Source organism: Macrotis lagotis, chromosome X (genome assembly GCF_037893015.1).
Source record: "Macrotis lagotis isolate mMagLag1 chromosome X, bilby.v1.9.chrom.fasta, whole genome shotgun sequence".
Taxonomy (NCBI): domain Eukaryota; kingdom Metazoa; phylum Chordata; class Mammalia; order Peramelemorphia; family Peramelidae; genus Macrotis; species Macrotis lagotis.
This window is the reverse complement of record NC_133666.1, coordinates 400951639-400969454: the sequence shown is the minus strand read 5'-3', so window position 1 is coordinate 400969454 and position 17816 is coordinate 400951639. Positions and strand designations below refer to the sequence as shown.

The following is a 17816-nucleotide window of genomic DNA, read 5'->3' as shown; positions in this document are numbered from 1 at the left end:
TCTTTGGTATGTTGACACAGATTAAATTTCTTCTCTCTCAGTCCAAATCAGTTTCTCTCCCTGTTTCTCTTCTCTTCCTTTACTTTCCCTCCTCTCCTCCTTCTCTGTCTGTTTCTGTTTCTCTCTCTCTCTCCTTCTCTCTCTCTCTCTCTCTCTCTCTCTCTCTCTCTCTCTCTCTCTCTCTCTCTCTCTCTCTCTCCCCCTCTGTCCATCTCACCATCTATTTGTCTCTGCCTCTCTTTCTGAAAGCACAAAATAAAATGAAAATACCAAAATTATTTTTGAAATTGAAATGGATTTACTGAAGAGATATCTGATTCTCCCTTTTTGGAAATCTTTAGGCAGAGTGGAGCCATGACCATTTATTGGGTATGCTAGAGCAGGAATTCTTTTTTTTTTTTGACTATGGAGTGGGTTACTTTACTTCTAAGGTCCCTTTAGACTCTAGAATTCTGTGATTCTACTTAGAAGTATTGTTTGAGGGGCAGCTAGGTGGCACAGTGGATAAAGTACCGGCCCTGGAGTCAGGAGCACCTGGGTTCAAATCCAGTTTCAGACATTTAATAATTACCTAGCTGTGTGGCCTTGGGCAAGCCACTTAACCCCATTGCCTAACAAAAGCTTTAAAAAAAAAGAAGTGTTGTTTGACACACAGTAGATCTGTCTTTAATTATATATATTTATACTGAAGGAAAGTCAAAACCTGTGATTGAAAGTATATTTTGTCATTAATTAAATGATACCACATCTTATTACATATTCATACTTAAATTCAGATTGTAACTACTGATTGTCGATGGAATACTAATAATAATGGAAAAATTGAAGGAAGTGTAAATCACAGGAAATGGTACATCTAACAAATAATCTATTGGGGAAAAAATACCAGTTTGTTTAATGGTATAGCTTAAGTGAAGTACAATATTATTAATTCAGGACAGGAAATCTTTATTTCACCTTAAACAGCATCATCATTATTCCTGTTTTTCTAAAAGTTTCTTGCTGATCCTCCCAAGATATATTGATCTTTTATTGTCCCACTTTATTTTCCCCAGATTCCCAAAGATCCTGTACTCAAGACTCTTCTTTTTTTTTTTGCTAAAGTATATTCACAGGATTCCTATGATATTTGGGGAGAGAAGAATAATCACTTTATTCATGAATAATCCCAAATAGAATTTTAAATTAATATTTAATATTTTCAGGTTCTTTATTGTGATATGTAAATGGAGAAAATCAAGAACATTCATTGTACCATCTAATTGAAGTTTAGTTATATCTGATAAACATAATTATCACCTAAATATAGGTATTTTATTGTCATATAGCCTCTTGATGACATTTAAGATTTTGGGGAAAATATTTTAACTGTTTTAGGCTACCAAAATTCCTTCAGCTCACTGTAACAAAAATACTTCTTGATTTAAAGAACATATATATATATATATATATATGTTTATGCATATATTCATATGTCCTGTTTTCTCAGTAATAATGTCTGTAAAAAATTTTCTGTATATTGAATCACATTTTTATTAACATACATTTTATTTATATCCAGAACAAAATGAATAAGGAAAGAGACCCATTGTTTCTAGTGTGTACATGTTATGATGCTAAAAGATGATGAAAAACATTTCTACTCAGTTCCTTTTTTATTCTATTTTTTCCTCAGAAAAGACCTTTAAATTGCAATGTATGGAACAGTTATAGTTAAGAGAGAACTGAAAGTTGGTATTAGTTTTGGATGACAGTAGTTAAAACACTTCTTTCTGTTAAAAAATAGCAAATGATATAGGATGTCAAAAAAGATTAAACTGCTAAAGTTTTAAGTTATTTGAAGTTTAAAACTGCATTAACATTTTGGGAATCTTGTGTAAATGGAAACTTACTCTGTTGCAAAATATAACCATTATATTTTTTTCAATAGGAAGACTGGGAGATTTTGTGCTTTGTTGTTCAGGCATTGACTCCACAGACCATAGTAAACCAGATTGTTCTGTCTTCTATCTCTCAGTCTGTCCAAGTTCATGCTCATCTCACCTCTGCCATACCCTCTTTTGCTTTTGCCTTTGATTTGTCCCAACATCAGGGTTTTTTTTCCAAAGAGTCCTTTCTTATGTGTCCAAAGTATTTAAGCTTCAGTTTTAGTATTTAACATTCCAGTAAATAGTCTGAATTGATTTCTCTAGTAATGACTGATTTAATCTGGTTGTCCTAGGGAACTCTCGAAAGTATTCGCCAGAATCATAATTTGAAATTATCATTTCTTAGCTTTCCTTGTAGTCTAACTCTCACAGCTATAAGCTGCTACTGGGGAAAAAATAGCTTTGACTATACAGACACTTGTCACCAAAGTAATGTTTCTGCTTTCTATTATATTGTCTAGATTTGTCATCATTTTCCTTCCAGGAAGCAAGGGTCTTTGAATTTCATGGGTGCTATCTTGATCTGCAGTGACTTCTGAGGTCAAGGATATAAAATCTGACAATACTATCATTTCTTCTCTCTCTATTTGCCAGGAAGTGATGGGACCACATGCCAAAATCTAAGTTTCTCTCTCTCTCTCTCTCTCTCTCTCTCTCTCTCTCTCTCTCTCTCTCTCTCTCTCTCTCTCTCTCTCCCTCTCTCTCTCTCCTCCACACTCTGCCATTAGAGTGATTTTGTCTGCATAGCTGAAATGCTGTAATTTCTCTTGGCAAACTTAATTCTAGCTATCTGCAAAATGCCAGGCTGAATGAATCAATAAATAAATATACAGCCTTAGCTATACTCCTTTTCCAATTTTAAAACAATAATTTCTTCTTTGTTCAGTTCTAACTGTTGCTTCTTAGCCCAAATACAGGTTCCTCAGAAGACAAGTAAGATTATCTGGAATTTCCATCTCTTTGAAGACTTGCAACATTTTGTTTTTATCCACAGAGTCAAAGTCTTAGTTTACTTGATAAAAGGAAGTAAATGCTTTTTGGAACTCCTTGATTTCTTCCTAATGTAAAGAATATTGACAATTTGGTTTCTAGTCTCTCTCTCTCTCTCTCTCTCTCTCTCTCTCTCTCTCTCTCTCTCTCTCTCTCTCTCCAAAAACTGGTCTGCCTTTTTGATAGCTCTCAGTTCACTTGTTGCTGAAACCTGTCTTGCAGAATCTTAAGCATAACCATTCTGTTTTATGAAATGAGCGGAATTATTTAGTTTTTTTGGCTTTCTTTGGAAATGCCCTTCTTTAGGATTGGCCTGATCTTGTGGCCACTATTACGTTTTCCAAATTTTCTTGCATATTGGGTACAACACTTTAACAGCATCATCTTTTAGGATTTTAAATAGCTTAGCTAGGGGAACCTTGGAGTCAGGAGGATGGGAGTTCAAATCCAGCCTCAGACACTTGACATTAACTAGGTGTATGAACTTGGACAAGTCACTAACCCTGACTGCCTGGCATACAGGGCCATCTCCAGTCGTCCTGATTCATATCTGGCCACTGAATTGAAATGGCTCTGAAGGAGAAAGTGAGACTGGTGACCTAGCACAACCCTCCCCCTCTAGTTCATGGGCTTCTTGTGGCATCACCTCCCTGATATGAAGGTTCTCTTTGAGAATGAAGGACAAGGGCAGCTTGGTGGTGCAGTGGATAGAGCATTGGCCCTGTAGTCAGGAGGACATGAGTTAAAATCTGGCCTCACACAATAATTTCCTGGATGTGTGATGTTGGACAAGTCACCTGACCCAATTGCCTTAAATAAATAAAAAAAGATAGCATGGGGAATGAAGGACAACAGCAAATAACGGAGCTAGAATTCTGTCACCTCCACTACTCTTTATTGTTAGCAATGCTTAAGACCCACATGACTTTGTTTACCAGAATGTCTAGCTCTAAATCACCATCATGATTATCAGTGATGTTGAAATCTTTCTTAAGTAGTTTTTTAATATGCTCTTGCCATCTTTTCTTAATATTTTTTCTGATTCTTTTTAAATGCCTACTATTTTTGTCTAATAATCTCTAATAATCTCTAATTTTCTCTTGTTTTTTTCCATTCTCTCTTTTTCTTCCATTTCTTTGTATTACTCATTTAAGAATGTTAAGAATGCCTTCTTATCTCTCCTTGCTCTTCTCTAGAATTCTTCACTCATTAGGGTGTATCTTTCTGCTTCTCCTTTCCCTTTCTCTTTTCTTCTTTGCTTGGTTATTTGTAAAGTGTCAGTAGCAGCTTTTTTTTGCTCTTCTTTTTCATTGGGATGTGTTTTGCTGCCTCCTCTGTCCTTAGTTCTTCAGTCATTTTAGCTACAAGATCTAATTGCTTAAATCAGTTTGTTACTTCCACTTCATATTTACAAGGATGTTATTTAAGTCATACCAATATGATGATAGTTTTTCCTGATTTCTTCAATTTAAGCCTGAATTTTGTTAGAGAAAAAAAATCCTGTGATCTGAGCCAGGTCTTGTTTTAATTCTCCACTTTTAGCTACAAAGTATAAAATAAATCTGATTTCTAGATTGATCATCTAGTGAAGTACATGTATAGACTAGCATGTCTTGTGTTGTTGAAAGATAATGTTTGTTATTATCAATGAGTTAGTCCCTTCCCTACTTCATTTTGGAGATAAATGACTCTTTATTATGAAATAATGAATACTTCAAAATAAAATGTGTTGATTTGAAAAAAAAGATGGAGAAAGTAGGTAGATAAATAATAAGAAAGCACCTAATTACTTTAAATGAATTCACTTCTTTAGGTTAATCAAAAGATCTGTGGATATGATTTTTATGCAGAATAGAAAAATGACTATATGCACCTAAATTTTGTATCACTTTTTTAAAAAGAGCAAAACAGAGCCTCCAATTTTTGATTTGAGGTTGGCTAGAAAAATTATAGAGAAAATTAATTATTTTTCTAAATGCTTAAAAAAGTGATCTGCAGAGAATCTTTCAAGCAAATCATATAAAACAAATTCATTTCCTTTAGAAATATATTTACAGATATACAATATATGTGTGAATTAAAGGAAAGTCTGTCATGTCAACAAGATTGAGGTCTCCATGTTGTATGATAGTACATTTAAGTGAATTATTCTTTGTTCCAGTAATATATCCAAAATGTGTTGATTAATGGATCACTATCAGCATGATGATTCTTAAATATTGCTATAGGTTTTTGTCCTTTTCAGAAATTTTGTCAACATCTCAGATAATTGAAGATTAAGTATAATCTTATAAGATTTGCAAATGATATCAAATGGAAAGAATAACTAATTAATTGAATGGTAGGCAAGACCAATATTCAGAAAAATCTTTAGATGGATCTCTGGGTCAAAATATAGGAAATGAAATTTGACAAATAAATAAATGTAAAGGTCTGAACTTCAAAAAATAGCAGTAATAGTAATGAATTGTTTGGGGTCTCAAATGATAAGTGAGTTTTTTTGATAAAGATCTAGGAGATATAGTTGACTACAAAATCAGTACTGAATCTAATGCATGATCAAATACACTGTGTTGGATTTGATGACCTGAGAAATCCCTCCTAATTCCAAAACCATATTCCCTAGAAGCATAATATTACAGGTTTAGAGGGAAACCAGAATATTTTGTTATTTCCAATAATTAGCAAAAAATACACACATAACTAACTATATATGTATATATGCACATATACATATTGGTGAGTGGATAAAGTATTGACCTTGGAGTCAGAAGAAAAGGAGTTCAAATCCAGTCTTGTCTTGATTCTTATTATCTCACAAATCCAGTTCATGTGCTTGTCATAGCATCATCTCCCTGATGTCATGGTCTTCTTTGAAAATGAAGGACAAACATTATATATTCTCCATGAGTTAGAGAAAGGAAGAATTTTTTCCCAAAAATATTGTAACAGTTTGTAAATGAGAAACTCAACAAATCAAGCAAAGTCCAGGTGAACCTCTAGTTTGGATTTTGTACAGAGGATTCCTGCTTTTGCCCAGATGATGTCATAAAAGAAATTTTTTCCTAATTTTTGAAAGGAAAGACTGGTTTAGTGCCAACCTATCCTGCAATAAAAAAGTGATAGATTTTCTGGTAAGCCTAGATCTCAAATAGTTTGTTCCTTTTTTTTATTCTTCATGACTTTATATATGCCTTATACTCTCTATGGAGAGGCCACTGTCCTCCAAAAAATCAATATATTTGCGGGTTCTGGGTCTGTACTGAAGATCATCTAGCTGGAGAGAGTTTCCTAATTGTTGGTTCTAGTCATTTAGAATTGATTATTTAATAATGTAAACAACCTAATTAAATTTCTGGCCTCCCACTTTTGATATTGTTCTTTCTTAATATTTAGGCAATTGTTGCATATGATTCACCTTGTTCAAAAAGACAAGATAAGAAAAAGGAGTTGACAGAGTAGCATTGAATGTCAAAATAGTGTTTGTAAATTCATAAGCCAAAGAAAAGAAAGAGATCAACTTAAACTTATAAAACTCTTTTAGTTTTTTTTTTCATTTCTTTATTTCTCCAACTACATGTCATGGTAGTTGTCGACAGTCATTTTATTTTAAATTTTCCTTGCCCACACAAAGGTAAGGTACCCTCAAGAAAAATAAAATGAGAGAAAAAAGTGTACTTCAGTTTGTGTTCAGATACCTTTGACTTTATCTCTGGGATGAATTGCATTCTTTATCATTAGTCCATCACAGAAGTTGCTTAAGTATTTTTTCCACACAATTGCTGTTGCAAACTGTATTTCCCTCCATTCTATTCCTCCACACTCCTATTTAGACTATTCTCTCACTTCTTTTACCCTCTCACTCCTCAAAAGTATTATATCTTTCTACTTTCTCCCACAAGCTTCCCTTTCTTCTGCCCCCTGCCCCCTTTCTCCCATCCCTTTCTTCCTTTTCCCCCCTCTCAGAAAAGATAGATATCTATACCCTATTGAGTGTCTATGTTATTTCCTCTCTGTACCACTTCTGATGAAAATGAAGGTTCATTCATTCACCTTCACTTGTTTTCTTGGCTCTTTTACATAAAATATCATAGCCCATCCTACCCCTCTTTTCCGTTTCCCCCATCTTTTTCGCCCACTGACTCTACCTTTATAATATATTATACCTTTATATTCAGCTCCCTTCTACGTTTTGTCCTTCTAACTACTTTAATAAATGAGAAGGTTCATATGAATTATCAATATCTTCTTTCCATGCAAGAATAGACAAAGTTCAAAATCACTAAATCTTCATAATTTGCCCTTTCCATCACCCTTTTTTGCTGCATCTGCATCCTATACTGAAGATCAAACTTTCTGTTCAGCTCTGCTTGTTTCAACAAGAAAGTCTGAAAGTGCCCATCTTTTCCCTGAAAAAGGATGTCCAGTTTTGCTGAACATTTGATTCTCTGTTGTAATTCAAGCTCTTTTCCTTATGAAATATCATATTCCAAGTCCTATGAATCCTTAATGTAGTTGCTGCTAAAACCCATGTAAACCTGACTGTAACACCATGATAACTGAATTGCTTCTTTCTGACTACTTGTAATATTTTCTCTTTGACTTGGGAGATCTGGAATTTGGTTATAATATTCTTGGAAGTTTTTATTTAGGGTTGTTACACAAGGTGGATTTCTTCAATTTTTATTTTACCATCTGCTTCTAGAATCTCAGGGCTATTTTCCTGGATTATTTATTGAAAAATGAAGTGTGGGCTCTTTTCCTGTTCATGATTTTCAGGTAGTCCAATAATTTTTAAATTATTTCTCTTGGATCTGTTTTTCAGGTCAGTTGTTTTTCCAATGAGATATTTCACATTTTCTCCTAGTTTTTGTTTTTATTGTTTCCTAATTTATCACAAAGTCATTAGCTCCCTTTAACTCCATTGTATATTTGAAGGAGTTATTTTCTTCAGAACGGTTTTTTTATCTCCTTTACCAAATGATCAATTCTGATTTTTAAGGCATTATTCTCATTGACCTTTTAGACTACTTTTTTTCCATTTGACCTAAACTGGTTTTTAATGTTACTTTCTTCAGTATTTTTTGTATCTCCTTCACCAAGCTGCTGACTTGTTTTTCATGATTTTCCTGCATTGCTCTCATTTCTCTTCCCAATTTTTCCTCTACCTTCCTTACTTGATTTTCACAATATTTTTGGAGCTTTCCCATAGCCTGAGACCAATGTCTATTTTTGTTGGAGGCTTTCAAGACAGAAACTTTGACTTTGTCATCTTCTGAGTGTATATTTTGATACTCCATAGGACCAAAGTAATTTTCTATGGTCAGATTTTTTTTTTCTTCTGTTCTGTACTCTTTTCTCCAGTGTATGACCTGATTTTAGTGCACTTCCAAAGTTTTTGGTGGTTTTTGAGACACTCCCCTTCCTCCCTGGGAGCTTAACTCCTTCAAGGTCTTATGAGAGGCTCTGACTACATAAGCTGTGAGGAGGGTCCCTGCTCTGCTATGGCAGTATAGGGCTCCAGACTGTGACCTAGATCTGAGTATGGACAAAGTAGCAGAGTCCTGCCCCAGGGATAGCAGAAAGACCTCTGTAGTCTCTCTGGACCCCCTTACCATCTGTGAGCTGAACTCTCTGTCAGCAGCTACTGGGTGGCTCCACCAGTTCCCAGGGACTACACTGAGACCTATGCAAGCTTATTTTTGTGTGACAGTTTTCCTGCTGACCTTCCAAGTTATCCTTGGAAATCCCTGGACTGAAACATCTGGAAACTTCTCCCACTGCCATGGACCCAAGTGGCCCCTCCAGCTATTCCTGGAAGACTGGAGCTGATTTGGTCTGAAAAGGAATGGCACGGACTGTGCTTTGGCTTATCCAATCATGATGGAATAGACCCTTCCTACAGATCTTCCAAGTTGTCTTCAGCCATAAAATTGTTTCACTCAGTCTTTTTGTGGGTTCTGCCACTCTTGAATTTGATTACAGTCATAATTTTACCACATTGGAGTGTTTTGTGGAAGAGTTTCTAGGAATTCCTGACTTCTTACCACCATCTTGGTTCTTGCTTCCAAAAATCATTTTTTTTTGCATTTTTCTCCCTTCTTCCCTTGCCTCCCCATTCACCTTACAGAAATAAATATAAGAAAAGCTGTACATCTAAAACTATGCTAAACGTAGATCCATGTGCATCATGTTGTAAAAGAAGAATCACATCTAAAAAGAAGAAAAAATTAGAGAGAAAAATGACATGATTCATAAGAAAATCTTTTATGAAAAGTTGAAAAATATTTAATTTTGGGTCTGCATTTAAGTGACACAATCCCCATTCTGAATATGGATGATATTCTCCAGTAAAAGTCCATTAGAATTGTCTTTTGATTATTATACTACAGAAATTGTCAAGTATATAATAGTTGATCATCACCCCATGTTACTGTTAGTATGTACAATGTTCTTCTGGTTCTGCTTACTTCACTCAGCATCAGGTTGTATAAGTCTTTCCATGCTATTTTGAAGTCCCAGTCATCATGACTTCTTATAGAACATCGTGTACCATCACATTAATATACTACAACTTATTCAGCTATTCCCCAACTATTGAGCATCCCTTCAATTTCCATTTCTTTGCCACTACAAAAAGAGTTGCTATAAATAGTTTTCTAAATGTGGTATTTTTATCCTTTTTTCATGATCTCTTTGGGATATAGACTTAGTATTGGCAATGGTGTTGCAGTATGCATAGTTTTATGCCCTTTGGGCATAATTCGAAATCTCTCTCCAAAAGGTTTGGATCAGTTTATAACTCAATCTACAATACATTAATTTCCCAGTTTTCCCATATCTCCTCCAATATTGATTATTTTTCTTTTTAGTCATATTGGCCAATCTGCTAGGTGTGAGGTGGCACTTCAGAGTTCTTTTTATTTGCATTTTTATAATCAATAATAATTTAGAGCCTTTTTTCATATAACTATAGATAACTTTAAATTCTTCATCTGAGAATTGCCTTTTCATATCCTTGGGGAATGACTTGTTTTCTTGTAAATTTGATTTAGTTCTCTATATATTTCAGGAATAGTCCTTTGTCAGAAATACCAGTTTTAAAAAAATGTCTCCCAGATTACTGCATTCCTTTGGATCTTGACTATATTGTTTTTATTTGTGGAAAAATTTTTCAACTTAATATAATCAAAATAATTCTTTTTGTATATTATAATATTTTCTGTCTCTTCTTTGTTCAAAAACTGCCCCCAATTCTAGATAAACTATTCCTAGTTCTTCTAATTGGCTTTTGTTATCATCTTTTATGTCTAAATTCTGAATCCATTTCAACCTTATATTGGTATAGGATGTGTGAGATGTTGGTCTATGCTTAGTTTCTTCTATATTATCTTCTAATTTTCCTAGTAGTTTTTATCAAAGAGTAAGTTCTTATCCTGGAAACTGGAATATTTGGGTTTATCAAGCAACAGATTACTATATCATTTGCTGCTGTTTCTTTTGTACCTAATCTATTCCACTGAGCCACTACTCTATTTCTTAGACAGTACTAAACAATTTGATCGCTGATAAAGCTCTTTAAATTTTATAATGTACTTCATGCAATGGAGGTGTTCTTTTTAGTTTTATTTTTAAATTAACAAACACTTATTTTTCTCCCACTTGCCCATCCATATAAAAAGAAAAGATAAATCCTGTGAGAAATATGCAGCTTAAAAGAAAAAAAAATTCTCAAATTACAATGTTCAAAAAATATGTCTCATTCTGCAGCTTGAAACTATCACTGTTAGGAAGTGAAAAGCCTAGATCATCACTCTAACCCAGTGGTATCAAATTCAAATGGAAATTATGGCCACAAGTCTAAATGTAAGGATTCCTGTAGGTGTATCTTGGCCTAGAAAGCCACATATTTACATTATCTGTTATAAATGTATTTTTAATTTTTGTTAAATACTTCTCAATTCCATCTTAATCTGCTTCATTTAGAATATTATGACTGGGGCAGCTAGGTGGCACAGTAGATAAAGCACCAGCCCTGGAGTCAGGAGTACCTGGGTTCAAATCCGGTCTCAGACACTTAATGATTACCTAGCCGCGTGGCCTTGGGCAAGACACTTAACCCCATTTGCCTTGCCAAAAAAAAAAAAACCTAAAAAAAAAGAATATTATGACTACATGTAGTCCTCATGCTAGTCATCTCAACTCTAGATTCATTGGTGATCATTGCATTGATCAGATAGCTTAAGTCTTTCAAAATCTTTTAAAGCTGTTTTATCTTTATGGTATTGTTAGGACATATTCAGAATTATTTTACTAGTTCTACTTCCTTTCCCAGAATCAATTCATAAAAATTTTACCATGCTTTTATTAATTTTAATATGCTTTTACAGCATTACGTTCCATTCATTGATTGGAAAAACAGCCGAGTAAAGGATACAGGCCTTCTTACAGGTGAGATCCTATAAGTATAATATCAGAAGTGTTATATATCAGAATTAGTTGAAGAAATATATCAGAATTAGTTGAAGAAATCTAAGGACAGCAAGACAGATTTTTGTTCACTTTCTTTTGAAATATTTATCTCAGGTAAATGCTAGAGAAAAGAAGAGGAGTAACAATTCTTCCTAGAATGGAAAAGACAATGATAACCAAGTATAGGGAAAAAGCAAAGCAAGTTAACTCTGACTTTGCTTGTTTTCTTTGCCAAGTGGAATAAATAATTTTTGGACAAGAGAAAACAAAAAAAAATGGAAAATAGTTAACTGATTCCCTTAGTTATGTCTGTTGTAAATACTTTTAATTAATTTAATATTTTTGTAAATCTAGGCATTTTTTATGAGGAAGGGAAGGAGAGAGAGAGAGAGAGAGAGAGAGAGAGAGAGAGAGAGAGAGAGAGAGAGAGAGAGAGATAAAACTGGCAGTTCCTTCATCACTTCAGGAAATTTACATATCACAAGGCATTTAAAAATATAACTTTTGTAGGAGTTTTGAACAAGAAGTATATCATAATAATAAAAAGTTACAATAGTTGCTAATCTTCTAAACCTACTCAATTCTTACTTTGATCATCTTTACAAGGGTTCCTCTGAAGTAATAAAAGAGAGAAACTCACTGAGTTCAATCCCTTGAATACTTCAGAAAAGGTATTCACTTATGTTTGACTCTTTGTGACCTCATTTGGGATTTTCTTGGCATTTTTTGTCATTTTCTTCTTCAGCTCCTTTTACAGAAGAGGAAACCGAGGCACACTGGGTTAAGTGACTTGTCCAGGATCCCACAGGTATTAAGTGGTTGAGACCAGATTTAAACTTGAGTCTTCTGACTCCAGACCTAGTATTCTATCCACTGTGCCAAATAGCAGGTAGGTCACAATCCTCTTCCATTCAGACAAATGGTAAAGGTAATCATCTTGAAGAGGAAAAAAAAAGATTCTTGCTCTAATGTTGGTTAACACTCTTAACATGTCTCAGTACAAGGTTATTTGAAGTTTGTAAGACAAGGTGGTGGGAGAGGGGAAGGAGATATAGTTTGAGTCTAAAACTGAGACTCTTTACCCCCTCACTTTCTCTTCTATTCTCTGATAATCTATCTTGATTCACATACTTACTGACATCTTTTGGGTTAATATTTTAGTTGATTAAGGACTTTTCCTGATTTTTTAATTGATTTAGACATGATCTTAGCACTTTAAATTATCACTGACTTTAAATAGACTGTTCAAATTTGACTGATTTGCTTAGTTGAGCATAATCAAATAAATAGTTTTTCCAGGCTGTAACTAAGAGAAAATAGGATAGAAAAGGTGAAAATTTGAAAGATTGACATAGGGAACTACCTCTACTAAAGTGAATTGTACCCACTTGTTGATTTAATGGATAAATGATAAGGAATGAGAAATGAGAGAGATTTCTTTAAAAGAAATGCGATTTTTGCAACTTATCCAGGTTTATACAGGGTCAGAGATCCAGATCTTCCAACACTGAGCCCAACACTGCCATATATTTTATATTGTTTATATCAATATCTATATTTTTAATCTCTCTATTAATCTTTCTTTCCTTATTTCCTTCTTTCTCTGTCTTTCTTTCTTCCTTCCTTTTCCTTCCTTCTTTCTCTCTTACTCTCTTCTTTCTCTCTTACTCTTTCTTTCTTTCCCTATTTCCTTCTTTCTCTTTCTTTTTTCCTTATTTCCTTTCTTCTCTCTTTCTCTCCTTTCTTTTCTTCCTTCTCTCCTCTCTTTCATTCTCTTCTTTCTCTTCTCTTTTTCTTTATGTCCCTTCCTTCCTTCCTTCCTTCCTTCCTTCCTTCCTTCCTTCCTTCCTTCCTTCCTTCCTTCCTTCCTTCCTTCCTTCCCTCTCTTTCTCAGTTCCTATGGATTTAATTATCAGCTCTTTGGCAAAAGTTTTCAAGCTACTCCTGTCCCAAGCTCTCTGCTGACTTTCAATATCACATCTACAAATGCCCTTTAGAAATCAAATCAGATGTCCTTTCTTAATTTCTTTATGTTCAAAATGGAACTTGTTTTCTCCCCCCCCCCATCTTCTCTTGCATCATAAAGAACAATGCTGTCATCTCAGTCTCTCAGGTTCACAACAAAGTAGTCATCCTGGATTTCTCACTAATCTCACCACCTATAAACAATCTGTTGCCAAGACCTGCAGATTTCATCTTTGCAAGATTTCTGCTGATGCTTCCTTTCCTGACACTGTCATCACTCCAGTATAGACAGGCTTTCATCACCTCACGCTTGGATTAGAATAGTGGTTGGATCTGCCTATCTCAAGTTTTTCTCCACTCCAATCCATCCTCTATTCACCCACTAAAAGAATTTTCCTAAAGCACAAGTTTGATCATGACACTCCACCACTCAATAAATCCCTGTCTCCCTATTGCTTCAGTATCAAATACAAAAATGCTCTTTGTGACAATCAAAACCCTTCATGACCTTTCTGTCTTTTACCTTTCCAATCTTCTTATACTTTATTCCCACAAAGAATAAAAGCAACGTCCTCCACAGTTGTGAAGATGAAATAAGATAATATTTATAGAAGGCTTTCCAAATTTTAGTATACTATAAAAATGAGAAGTTATTGTTGTGATAATCCACACTACCATTTTTATTATTGAAAGTACCATTTGAGTTGAGCTTTGAAGGAAGTGAGGAATTTTGAGATGCAAAGTTATACATTCTAATCCTGGAAAAATGCTTATATGAGGCAATGCAAAAACATCATTCTGTAGGAAAAATAACAAGAAGTCCAGATCAACTTGAGCATAGAACATTTGAAGTGGAATCATTTATGTTAACTTCAGAAAGGGATTGTTGGAGTTTATTGAGGAGTGACATGGTCAGGCCTACATTTAAGGAAAAGCATGTTGATAACTATATGCAGAGTGAACTGGAGAAGGGAAAGGCTTGAGGCAGCATAATTAGACATTTTAATATTGCCTTAGTCCTGGTGAAAGATAAGAAGAGCCTAACCTAAGGTCATTGTGATCACTGTGAGAGGAGAGAGGAGACTGATCAAGACAAATCCCCCCTCAGAAAAGTTATTAAGCTCTTAGTATTGTGCTGAAGGCTGAGAATAGAAATGTTACCAGAAAGAAAGGCAATCCCTAGCCTCTAAGACTTACATTCTAATGGGGTAGCACAATTAATAGGGAGTTTATGGGAAGGAGAAAATATCAACAGGAGCATGGGAAAGAAAATATTGATTATACACATACATGAACAATTTTTTTCCTTTTGTTATTTTAACTGGATCTGTGATTTACTTACTATGTGGAGAGAACTCCCTCTACAGTGCCGATTGTGATATGCTTTACAATCTCAATTAATCTGAAACAAACAAAAAACCCAACCCATTTATAAGCACTTACTATATGCCAGATACCTTTTCTAAACGGTGGAGACACAACAGAAAAAGCAAGGACTGTCCTTGCCCTCAGCAAACTTCTAATAAGGAGTCAAATGTGTACATTGGTAGATATATCCGAGGTATATGGGGTAGCTTGGTGGATAAAGTAATGAGCCTGGAGTCAGGAAGGCTCATCTTTTTGAATGTAAATCTAACTTTAATACTAACCTGCTATGTGACCCTGGACAAATCACTTAACCCTGTTTGTCTCAGTTCCTCATCTGTAAATGAGCTGAAAAAGAAAATAACAAAGAACTTCAGTGTCTTTGCCAAGAAAAACCTAAATAGGATATGAATAATCCGACACAAGTGAAAAACAATAAAATGAATATGAGGAGATAGGAGGGAAACTTAGATGGAAAAATTTTAACTTGAGTGGGATGAGGTAGGATGCAATGATCGTGGTGGCTGAATAAAACCTCTGTGAAAATTATAATTTGAACTGAGTACTGAAGGAAAATGGGGATTTTTTAAAGTGGGGACAGAGAGTATTCCTGATCTGGAGATGGGAGATGAAGTAATTTTCATGAAGAACAACCAAGGAACCAGTAGAGAACTTGGAGGGAAATACTGCATAAAACATTGTAATTTAGCTTAAATACTACAGGGTCCTATTTTTGATTCCAGAAGTAATATCATATCACTAGAATCTATTGAATAGAGGAGTGACATGGTTGGCTTTTGCAGATGTGTGCAGATAGGAGTAGGAAGAGATTTGAGGCAAGAAAACCAATTAGAATACCATTGTAATAGATCATATGAGAGATAATGAGGGCCATGTGGCTATTTAGGAATAGCCTAACAAAATTAAATAAATGAAAAACAGCTTAGAAATTTTGGAGAAAAGGATAGGTTTGTTGGATAGAGGGAAAAGGTAAATTAACTTTTCCTGCCTATAAAGTTTGAGACAATAAAGATTGTCCATATAGAGATAGTGAGAAGGCAAATTGTATCTGTAGATCTGACTAGAGTTTAGGGTTGGACATACATTCATTTAGAGGACAGGGGAATGCAATTTCTTAATTTTTCATAAATACTATTAAGATTTTGGCCTAAATTTTTAAGTTTTTAAAAGTACTTTGTGATTTTATTACATTCTTATTCTGAATGATTGTTTCTGTCTTACAGAAGGGAGATATTTTTTGTCCAGAACTCTTGTGAATGGGTATTGATAGATTAACTCTGGTAAATTTAGCACCTTGCCTTAGCTTTAATATTCCCTCTAGCTCTGTAAAAACAATAGATAAAGTAGAAAGGCTTTGAATCAAACAAAACTATAAAATTTGAAATAATTTTCTGCTAAAAGAAATGTCCTGTGTATACTAAAGTCAACAATTTATGTTTTCCTTAAAAAAATAAAAATAAAAAGTGTATCTATAGTTAGGTTCTGTCTTCCCAATCCTCAGTGCCCCAATCTCAGGTTCATTTCATCCTGCTCCCAGAACAAATTCAAATTTGTAATCTACTAGAGTCAAGAATGTTTTACCTTTAAATTTTCAGTCCTGGTTATACAGCAATCTTCTTTAAATGGAGATCAGAAAAGATATTCACTTTGGCATGCACATGCTTGAGAATTCTTGTTCCTTGTAGTTCACTTAGTATAAAATCTTCCGAGGAAGAATGTGATGAGCTTGTTGAACCATTGGTTAAATTTTAAATATTTTCTAGGTATAATAACATTGAATAATTAACTCTGCTTAACACTCAATGATGTGTCGACTGACCCATATCAGGGTGTTTATAATCCCAAACACAATTCATTTAGCTCTAATAAATTAAATAAGTAAAACTAAGAAAAACTGACTAATAAGTCTAGATCAATGAAAATTTAACATCCTTTGAATAAACTGCATGTTTTAGCATTCATTCATTATAATTCATTTTACTTTTCTTACTAAGGCAAGCATATTTTCCATTCATAGAACCTAGACATATTTCTATTAAGTTCACAAAGAAAATAAAAGGACAATTTAAATTTAGTTGATTCACATATGCAATTGCCTTTCCTTAGCTTTGTAATACAGAATACCAGTCAGAGCCCTGCCCAGGACTCAGGTAATTTTCTCTGCAGAGGTCTAAAGGCCACTTTATAGGCGCTTGAGGTTGAAAATTGGGTTATAGTATATCCAACTTAACTTTTAAAATGTAAAGATTTTGTTTACAAATTAACTTGAGTAGTCTATTATCAGTAGAGATTTACAAAATGAAATTCTTATTACTAAATATTGACTTTAATAAGCAGGAAGTTTTATCTTGAGTTATAAATAGTTGTTTTTATCTTGTTCTTGAACTCTTCCCTCATTCTGCCCTATGCATAACTATGCCAGTGATTCTCTGATTAATTTTTGAATGTGCTTGAGAGAGAAATAAGTTACCTAATCTGAGGAAATAATTAACAAACCACAGCACTCTCATGTCCTTTAATTCCCTTTAAAAAAACCCTTACATTTCCTGCTTATGACCACACTATCCTTACTCAGATCCTCATTGATTTCATAATTAAAAATAAAGTAATGAAATTTAAAGGCAGTTATATTATGTTGATTACAGGTTGGACTTGAGAAAGCACTTTTCATGTTAACTACTCTCACCTTTTTTACCTTTCAGTTATATGGTCAAGATTGGTTTTATAGAGATGATGGTTCCAAATATCTCTTATTTCAAGATGTTTTTCAGTCAAACTGAGGCAAAGATACTTTCAGGGATAATTAACAGTCACTCATTTTTTGCTTTGTGGAAAAATAAATAGGATTTAAAGAATGTAAGAAAGATATTTTGGCAGCCAGGAATATACTTCTCTGGATCAAGAAAATGAATTACATTATTTTATAGCTCTCAGGATTGAATATTATTCTAATCTAATAGATTAAATGGAAATTACCTTGTATTTATAACCCATTTTTTAATCTTAATACTATAAAATATGTTAGGAAAATGGAAAGAAGTTGATTAGCATATTAGTAATGTAGGTAGTTAATTG

General features: G+C 34.0%; 1 protein-coding gene and 1 long non-coding RNA gene across 5 annotated transcripts in view; one reads left to right on the top strand and one right to left on the bottom strand.

Annotated features, from left to right (window-relative positions):
* The window catches only part of HNF4G (hepatocyte nuclear factor 4 gamma), a 176455-nt gene that overhangs the window by 108588 nt on the left and 50051 nt on the right, over window positions 1-17816 (top strand). The gene's annotated exons all lie outside the window — the stretch shown is intronic.
* On the bottom strand, window positions 9138-16438 carry LOC141498136 (uncharacterized). Of its 2 annotated transcripts, XR_012471568.1 has the most exons (4): window positions 16323-16438; window positions 15005-15068; window positions 14698-14757; window positions 9138-12326 (listed from the first exon to the last, which is right to left on the bottom strand). It is a non-coding gene; the product is annotated as an uncharacterized LOC141498136 (long non-coding RNA). The 2 variants fall into 2 exon arrangements; XR_012471567.1 differs by having other exon boundaries at window positions 9138-14757.